Source organism: Oncorhynchus nerka, linkage group LG13, assembly GCF_034236695.1.
Source record: "Oncorhynchus nerka isolate Pitt River linkage group LG13, Oner_Uvic_2.0, whole genome shotgun sequence".
Classification (NCBI taxonomy): domain Eukaryota; kingdom Metazoa; phylum Chordata; class Actinopteri; order Salmoniformes; family Salmonidae; genus Oncorhynchus; species Oncorhynchus nerka.
The window spans coordinates 49,908,483-49,917,494 of NC_088408.1; positions in this window are offsets into that span (position 1 = coordinate 49,908,483).

Here is a 9,012-nt window from a genome sequence, read left to right on the forward strand (position 1 = left end):
CATGTTATATTGAATTTAATTATATTGAGACTTGTTTACGTGATGCTGTGCATTTTGTTGCTAACCTTACTTTGCTACCTGCCAACTTTACAGTTTTTACTTTGTAATTACCGTTTATATTTTTCGTTTTTCCCTCGCTCAACTTTTTTCATTCAACTTTTTCACGCCAGATGCTTTATCTGGACGTGGTTCGTTAGGACCTCCCCCAGTCTAAGCTAAGGAGTAACATGATGCCTTCTAATTGCAGTCGCTGTACTCTGTCATGACGTTGGCCTCTTTGGGTATAGCAAGCCCATCCCCCCCCTTTCCTCCTTCAACTAGGTTGCTGTGGTCAGAGAGACGTCGTAAATTCCTGACAATCACCTCATGGACACATAGTAGAGAGAGAGTAGAATTTCATGGAGCACAAAGGAATTTATTCCACCTCACAGAACTTGAGGTACGAACAAATTTCATGTTCCGGAGAAAGTATAAAAGATCGGTGAAGAATCCAGCAGCGAACTGGTCCGTTTGTCACAACTTGGGAAGCTCATGGGAGACCAGTAAGTACAGATAGTAAATCGTATAAATCCCATCGCACAGTCCCTGCAGCCGGACAATTTTCTCATGACTTCTGGAAGGAAATGCTGTAGGAATGCTCAACCAGTGTCGGTCATTCAGCCAACAGAAACGTTCAATCGGTTCTCCCCATTAAGCAGCGAGTTGGAGTAGAAGGCCAGGCCTCCCGTTATGGGGTATGAACCTCCCACCATTAGCTCTGACAAATCGAAAACCCTAGTCATTGGCGACTCCATTACCGCAGTATTAGACTTAAAACGAATCATCCAGCACTGTTTACCGGGGGGCAGGGCTACCGACGTTAAGGCTAATCTGAAGATGGATCATCAAACGTTGTGCTATAAATTATCGGACAACCCAAAAATTCCAAGATGCCCTCTCAGACTCCCTCTGCCTACCCAAGATCGTCAGAGTACAAAAATCAGTTAACTACCTAACTGAGGAACTCAATTTAACCTTGCACAATAACCAAGATGCAGTCGCACCCCTAAAAACAAAAAAACATTTGTCATAAGAAACTAGCTCCCCAGTATAAAGAAAATTCCCGAGCTATGAAGCAAGCTTCCAGAAAACTGGAACGGAAATGGCGCTACACCAAACTGGAAGTCTTCCGACTAGCTTGGAAAGACAGTACCGTGCAGTATCGAAGTGTCCTCACTGCTGCTCGATCATCCTATTTTTCCAACAAAGGAATTCTCCGGTTGGAACATTATTGATGTTTTATGTTAAAAACATCCTAACGATTGATTCCATACATCGTTTGACATGTTACTAAAGGACTGTAATGGAACTTTTTGAGTTTTTGTCTGGATGAAGTGCCTGCGCCTCATGAAGATGGATTACTGGGCTGAACACGCTAACAACAAGTGGCTATTTGGACATAAATGATGGAACTTTATGGAACAAATCAGTCATTAATTGTCAAACTGGGATTCCTGGGAGTACCTTCTGATGAAGATCATCAAAGGTAAGTGAATATTTATGGTGTTGTTTCTAACTTTGTTGATTCCAAAATGGCGAATATTCCTCGGGCTCTGAGCGCCGTTCTCAGATTATGCTTTTTCCTTAAAGTTTAAAAAAAATCTGACACAGCGGTTGCATTAAGGAGAAGTCTATATTTTATTCTGTGAATAACACTAGTATCTTTTATCAATGTTTATTATGAGTATTTCTGCAAAATCACCGGATGTTTTGGAATCAAAACATTACTGCACTTAAGGCGCCAATGTAAACGGACATAATCATATGTTGTGCTTTAGCTGTAAAGCATTTTAGAAATCGGACATGATGGGTAGATTAACAAGATGTTTATCTTTCATTTGCTGTATTGGACTTGTTAATGTGTGAAAGTTACATATTTCGGAAAAATATTTTTGAATTTCGCGCGCTGCCTTTTCAGCGGAATGTTGTCGAAGGGTTCCGCTGCGCTAGAAAGGTTAAGGTGGTAAATGACCTTTTAACGGCATCAGACCGAGGCTCTGCATCTGTCCTCGTGCTCCTAGACCTTAGTGCTGCTTTTGATACCATTGATCACCACATTATTTTGGAAAGATTGGAAACCCAAATTGGTCTACACGGACAAGTTCTGGCCTGGTTTAGATCTTATCTGTCAGAAAGATATCAGTTGGTCTCTGTGGATGGTTTGTCCTCCGACAAATCAACTGTAAATTCCAGTGTTCCTCAAGGCTCTGTTTTATGACCACTATTGTTTTCACTATATATTTTACCTCTTGGTGATGTCATTCGGAAACATAATGTTAACTTTCACTGCTATGCGGATGACACACAGCTGTACATTTCAATGAAATATGGTGAAGCACCAAATTGCCCTCCCTGGAAGCCTGTGTTTCAGACATAAGTGGATGGTGACAAATGTTCTACTTTTAAACTCGGACAAAACAGAGATGCTTGTTCTAGGTCCCAAGAAACAAAGAGATCTTCTGTTGAATCTGACAATTAATCCTGATGGTTGTACAGTCATCTCAAATAAAACTGTGAAGGACCTCGGTGTTACTCTGGACCCTGATCTCTCTTTTGACGAACATATCAAGACTGTTTCAAGGACATGTTGTTTTCTATCTACATAACATTGCAAAATGTTTTGTCTATTATAATTTTATTTGAATTCGGGGTTGATTTGAAACAATAGTTGTTGATGACTTCGCAAATGCTATACCAGCCTAAATAGCATAATTGAAGATATATGAGTGATAAAGTTGTTGATATTTTTAGGGGGCTCCTGAGTGGTGTAGCAGTCTAAGGCACTGCATCTCAGTGCTAGAAGCATCACTACAGACCCTGGTTCGATCCCGGGCTGTATCACAACAGGCTGTGATCGGGAGTCCCATAGGGCAGCGCACAATTGGCCCAGCGTCATTCGGGTTAGGGGAGGGTTTAGCCAGGGTAGGCCATCATTGTAAAATAAGAATTTGTTCTTAACTGACTTGCCTAGTTAAATTAAAAATAAATACAAATTAGGATCCCCAATGGCGATAGCTAATCTTACTGGGGTCCGACTCATAACAAAAAAGTAATTACTGACAAAAGATTTGACAATTTAAAAACATTAACATGTAGTGTGTGCATCTATTTATGAAGTATGGTCGCATTTCATTTGCTTTGTTAAACCTATCCTTTGAAAGGACTTTGATAGCAACAGTGAATCTATTTAGTTTTTTAAGAGGAGAGCTCTCAAAAATCATTCTTACATTGGTAATAGTCATTGACAAATATCATAGCTAAGCAAGGCTGGGCTTATTTTTAAAGCCTGAATGGGAGTCCAAATGGTAGCTATAGATAGATCAATGCTCCTGTAGGAGGTGCTGTCCAGTTTATCTTTTTATTTTATTGTTTATAACATTGAAGATCTGACGTTGTTTTAAAGTTCCAAATTCAACATATTTTACACAAGGCTTGTTTATGTTGATATTTGGTTACCTTTATGATATAATCCTGAGGTTGAAATGTCACCCCCCAAAAAGTTTACGTTGATTACTTTTTGTCAAATCCAATGTATTTTCCATGTAGATTCTTTGTCACAATAATGTTAACAAATTATGTTGCATCAATGTTTTCAAAGGTATGTGCAAAGAACCATAGGACTCACCTAGCTTTAAGAAACATAAGGTTCTCAAAACGTTATGTGCTAGCTGGGTTAAAACAAGCTAGGGGGTTATGGATTATTGCCTACTGTGTGCCAAAGCAGTTGCTACTGAGCATCTCAATATTAGCTTTTATTGTTTCCAGCTGCTGGGATGATGAGTAAGTGTCAGAGGAGAGATGCTACATATCCTATGGAGTTTGACACTAATTGCATCTTCCACCCATAATCATTCCAGAGAAACACCCAACTGCTCCCATAGAGAGTCTATGGCTGTGTTCCAAATTACTATCCTACTATCCTATTCCCTGCACTACTTTTGACCAAAGGCCTGGGGAATAGAGTGCCATTTGGGAAGCAGTCTAATCTCTTACCACCTTTATTGGATTCCATTCCCCCCCACAACATATTACAGTGGAAACAATATTCTGTCTGTCATTGTCTGAGCCACTGAGTGTCTTGATATCTCCACATCAATACTGCTCAACTAGGCCTACATCTCAATTACTTCCATTGGGTGCACATTGTATTCAGCTCCGATCTACAATACTGAATATTATTCAAAGGTATACATGACAATGTGTGTGAAATCATCATCCTCCCTTTACCAGCTTACAGACAGATAGGCACGGAGGCAGGCAGGTGGCAGACAAGCAGGCAGGAAGGCAGACAGACAGGTAATTATGCTCCTCTTCCTCCTCTTGCGCCAAGAGAAGGGACCATGCTATAATGTATATTTAATGTCATCTATCTACCACTACCACCATGTACAGTGGGGCAAAAAAGTATTTAAGTCAGTTGAAGTGTACCTATGATGAAAATTACAGGCCTCTCTCATCTTTTTAAGTAGGAGAACTTGCACAATTGGTGGCTGACTAAATACTTTTTTGCCCCACTGTATGTATGTATGTATGTATGTATGTACACCTGCTTGTCGAACATCTCATTCCAAAATCATGGGCATTAATATGGAGTTGGTCACCCCTTTGCTGCTATAACAGGCTCCACTCTTCTGGGAAGGCTTTCCACTAGATGTTGGAACATTGCTGCGGGGATTGCTTCTTTTCAGCCACAAGAGCATTAGTGAGGTCGGGCACTGATGTTGGGCGACTAGGCCTGGCTCACTGTCGGCGTTCCAATTCATCACAAAGATGTTCTGTGTCGTTGAGGTCAGGGCTCTGTGCAGGCCAGTCAAGTTCTTCCACACCGATCTCAACAAACCGTTTCTGTATGGACCTCACTTTGTGCACGGGGGAATTGTCATGCTGAAACAGGAAAGGGCCATCCCCAAAACTGTTGACAAAAAGTCGGAAGCACAGAATTGTCTAGAATGTAATTGTGTGCTGTAGCGTTAAGATTTCATTTCACTGGAACTAAGGGGCCTAACCCGAACCATGAAAAACAGCCCCAGACCATTATTCCTCCTCCATCATTGGGGCAGATAGCGTTCTCCTGGCATCCCAAACCCAGATTTGTCTGTCAGATGGTGAAGCGTGATTCATCACTCCAGAGAACATGGTTCCACTGCTCCAGAGTCCCATGGCGGCGAGCTTTACACCACTCCAGCCAACGCTTGGTATTGCGCATGGTGATCTTAGGCTTGTGTGCAGCTGCTCGGCCATGGAAACCTATTTCATAAAGCTCCAGATGAACAGTTCTTGTGCTGACGTTGCTTCTCGAGGCAGTTTGGAACTCGGTAGTGAGTGTTGCAACCGAGTACAGATGATTTTTAAGCATTATGCACTTCAGCCCGCGCCGGTCCCGTTCTGTGAGCTTATGTGGCCTACCACTTTGCGGCTGAACCATTGTTGATACGAGACATTTCCACTTCACAATAACAGCACTTACAGTTGACCGGGGCAGCTCTAGCTGTGTCGAAATTTCACGAACTGACTTGTTGGAAAGGTGCCATTGTATCATGATACCACGTTGAAAGTCACTGAGCTCTTTGTCAGTACGGGCCATTCTTCTGCCAATGTTTGTCTTTGGAGATTGCATGGCTGTGTGGTCGATTTTATACAACTGTCAGCAATGGATGTGGCTGAAGTAGCCAAGTCCACCAATAGTCCAAATACTACTAGTCTGTCTGTATGTAGCTATGTACAGTATGTAAGTGCATTCAGAAAGTATTCATACCATTTAACTTTTCAACATTTTGTTGTATTACAAAGTGGAATTAAAATGTATTTAATTTTTTTTAAATTGGTGAAAGACAGACAAATTCTCAAAGTGGAAGAACAATTCTAATTTGTAAAACAAAACAAAAACTCTAATACTGAGTATTCAAAACGCTGAGTCAATACATGTTAGAATGTGTGAGTCTTAGATGTCAGTCTTTCTGGGTAAATCCCACACCTGGGTTGTACAATATTTGGACATCATTCTTTTTTAATTCGTTGATGGACAGCCATTTGTACGTCTTGCCATAGATTTTCAAGCCGACATAAATCAAAACTGTAACTAGGCCACTCAGGAACATTCAATGTTGTCTTGGTAAGCAATTCCAGTGTATATTTGGCCTTGTGTTTCAGGTTATTGTCCTACTGAAAGGTGAATTTGTCTACCAGTGTCTGTTGGAATGCAGACTGAACCAGGTTTTACTCTAGGATTTGTGTATGTGTTTGGCTTTATTCTCTTTCTTTTTATCAACAACAAAAACAATTCCATAGTCCTTGCAGATGACAAGCATACCGATGACATGCTACAGCCACCTCCATGCTTGAAAATATGAAGAGTGGTACTCCGTGATGTGATATGTTGGCTTTGCCCCAAACATAACACTTTGTATTCAGGACATGAAGATAATTTCTTTGCCACAGTTTTTGCAGTTTTAGTTTAGTGCCTTAACGCAAACAGGATGCATGTTTTGGAATACTTTTATTCTGTACAGGCTTCCTTCTTTTCAGTCTGTCAATTAGGTTAGTATTGTGGAGTAACTACAATGTTGTTGATCCGTCCTCAGTTTTCTCCCATCACAGTCATTAAACTCTGTAACTGTTTTAAAGTTACCATTGGCCTCATGGTGAAATCCCTGAGTGGTTTCCTTCCTCTCCGGCAACTGAGTTAGAAAGGACTCCTGTATCTTTAGTGACTGGGTGTATACACGATCCACAGTGTAATTAATAACTTCACCATGCTCAAAGGGATATTCAATGTCTGCTTTTTTTATACCGATCTACCAATAGGGGCGGCAGGGTAGCCTAGTGGTTAGAGCGTTGGACTAGTAACCAGAAGGTTGCAAGTTCAAATCCCCGAGCTGACAAGGTACAAATCTGTCGTTCTACCCCTAGGCCGTCATTGCAAATAAGAATTTGTTCTTAACTGACTTGCCTAGTTAAATAAAGGTAAAAAAGTGCCCTTCTTTGTGAGGCATTGGAAAACCTCCCTGGTCTTTGTGGTTGAATCTGTGTTTGAAATTCACTGCTTGACTGAGGAACCTTACAGATAATTGTGTACGTGGGATACAGAGATGAGGTAGTTATTGAACACAGAGTGAGTCCATGCAATTTATTATGTCACTTGTTAAGCACATTTTAACTCCTGAACTTGTTTAGGAGGTTGAATAGTTATTGACTCATAGCTTTACATTTTTTATTAATTAGAAAAAATAAAAAATAATTTCATTTAAAAACATAATTCCACTTTCACATTATGTGGTATTGTGTGTAGGCCACTGACAAAAAAACTCAATAAATCAATTTTAAATTCAGGCTATAACACAAAAAAATTGGAAAAGGTCAAGGGGTGTAAATAATTTCTAAAGGTACTGTATGTCATCTTGTTTCCATAAGGGCACTTATGGAAACAAGATATCTATTGTCAGAAATGTTGGTAAATTCGCTTTTATTGTTTAAAAAACTTCTGATTTGTGTGTTTTTCCACCATCTAATCATGGCATGGGGTTGTTCAATGACAGATATTTATTTGAAATCTATCACTTACATTTTTTTTGTGGGGGCAAAATGCTATATATCTGCCTCACTCTCAGAGGAATAAGTTGTACTGCTATGTTTTACACAGTCAAATGTGATAAACAACTACATTTCTTTTCAAATAAATGCACACGGTCCTCTACTCCGACAATTAATCCACACATAAAACAGCCAACCGAATCGTTTCAAGTCATCTCTCCTTCCAGGCTTTTTCATCTTTGAACTTATATGGTGATTGGCACCTACACTTTCATAGTATTACCACGACAACCGGCAAAACATTTCATCTTTCAATCAGCCACGTGGGTATAACCAATGAGGAGATGGCACGTGGGTACCTGCTTCTATAAACCAATGAGGAGATGGGAGAGGCAGGACATGCAGCGCGATCTGCGTCAGAAATAGAAAAGAGTTCTATTTTAGCCCTTGGCATCGCAGACGCTCGTTGGTGCGCGCGAGCAGTGTGGGTGCAATAATTGAATAACATGGATTTCTAAATTTATTTTGCGACGCTCGAGCACGTGACGTGTCCGGTCTGGTCAGTATGTTAGTGCATTCATCTAATATTAACCCTTTACTGCAGTGGGCTAAATATGGGTCACACACAGTGTTTCTTGGTAGTCTTAAACAAATCTATAGTGCATTCGGAAAGTATTCAGACCTCTTGACTTTTTCCACATTTTGTTACATTACAGCCTTATTCTAAAATGTATTACATTGTTTCCCCCCCTCATCAATCTACACACAATACCCCATAATGACAAAGTAAAAACGGGTTTTTAGACATTCTTTGTAAATTTATAAAAAATAAAACACTGAAATACCACATTTACATAAGTATTCAGACCCTTTACTCAGTACTTTGTTGAAGCTCCTTTGTCAGGACATTCAGAGACTTGTCCCGAAGCCACTCCTGCGTTGTCTTGGCTGTGTGCTTAGGGTTGTTGTCCTGTTGGAAGATGAACCTTCACCCCAGTCTGAGGTCCTGAGCGCTCTGGAGCAGGTTTTCATCAAGGATCTCTCTGTACTTTGCTCCATTCATCTTTCCCTCGATCGTGACTAGTTTCCCAGTCCCTGCCACTGAAAAACATCCCCACAGCATGATGCTGCCACCACCATGCTTAACCGTAGGGATGGTGCCAGGTTTCCTCCAGATGTGACGCTTGGCATTTAGGCCCAAAAGTTCTGTCTTGGTTTCATCAGACCAGACATTGAGGAGTGGCTTCCGTCTGGCCACTCTACCATAAAGACCTGATTGGTGGAGTGCTGCAGAGATGGGTGTCCTTCTGGAAGCGTCTCCCATCTCCACAGAGGAACTCTGGATCTCTGTCAGAGTGACCTCCCTGACCAAGGCCCTTCTCCCCTGGTTGCTCAGTATGGCCGGGCAGTCAGCTCTAAGAAGAGTCTTGGTGGTTCCAAACT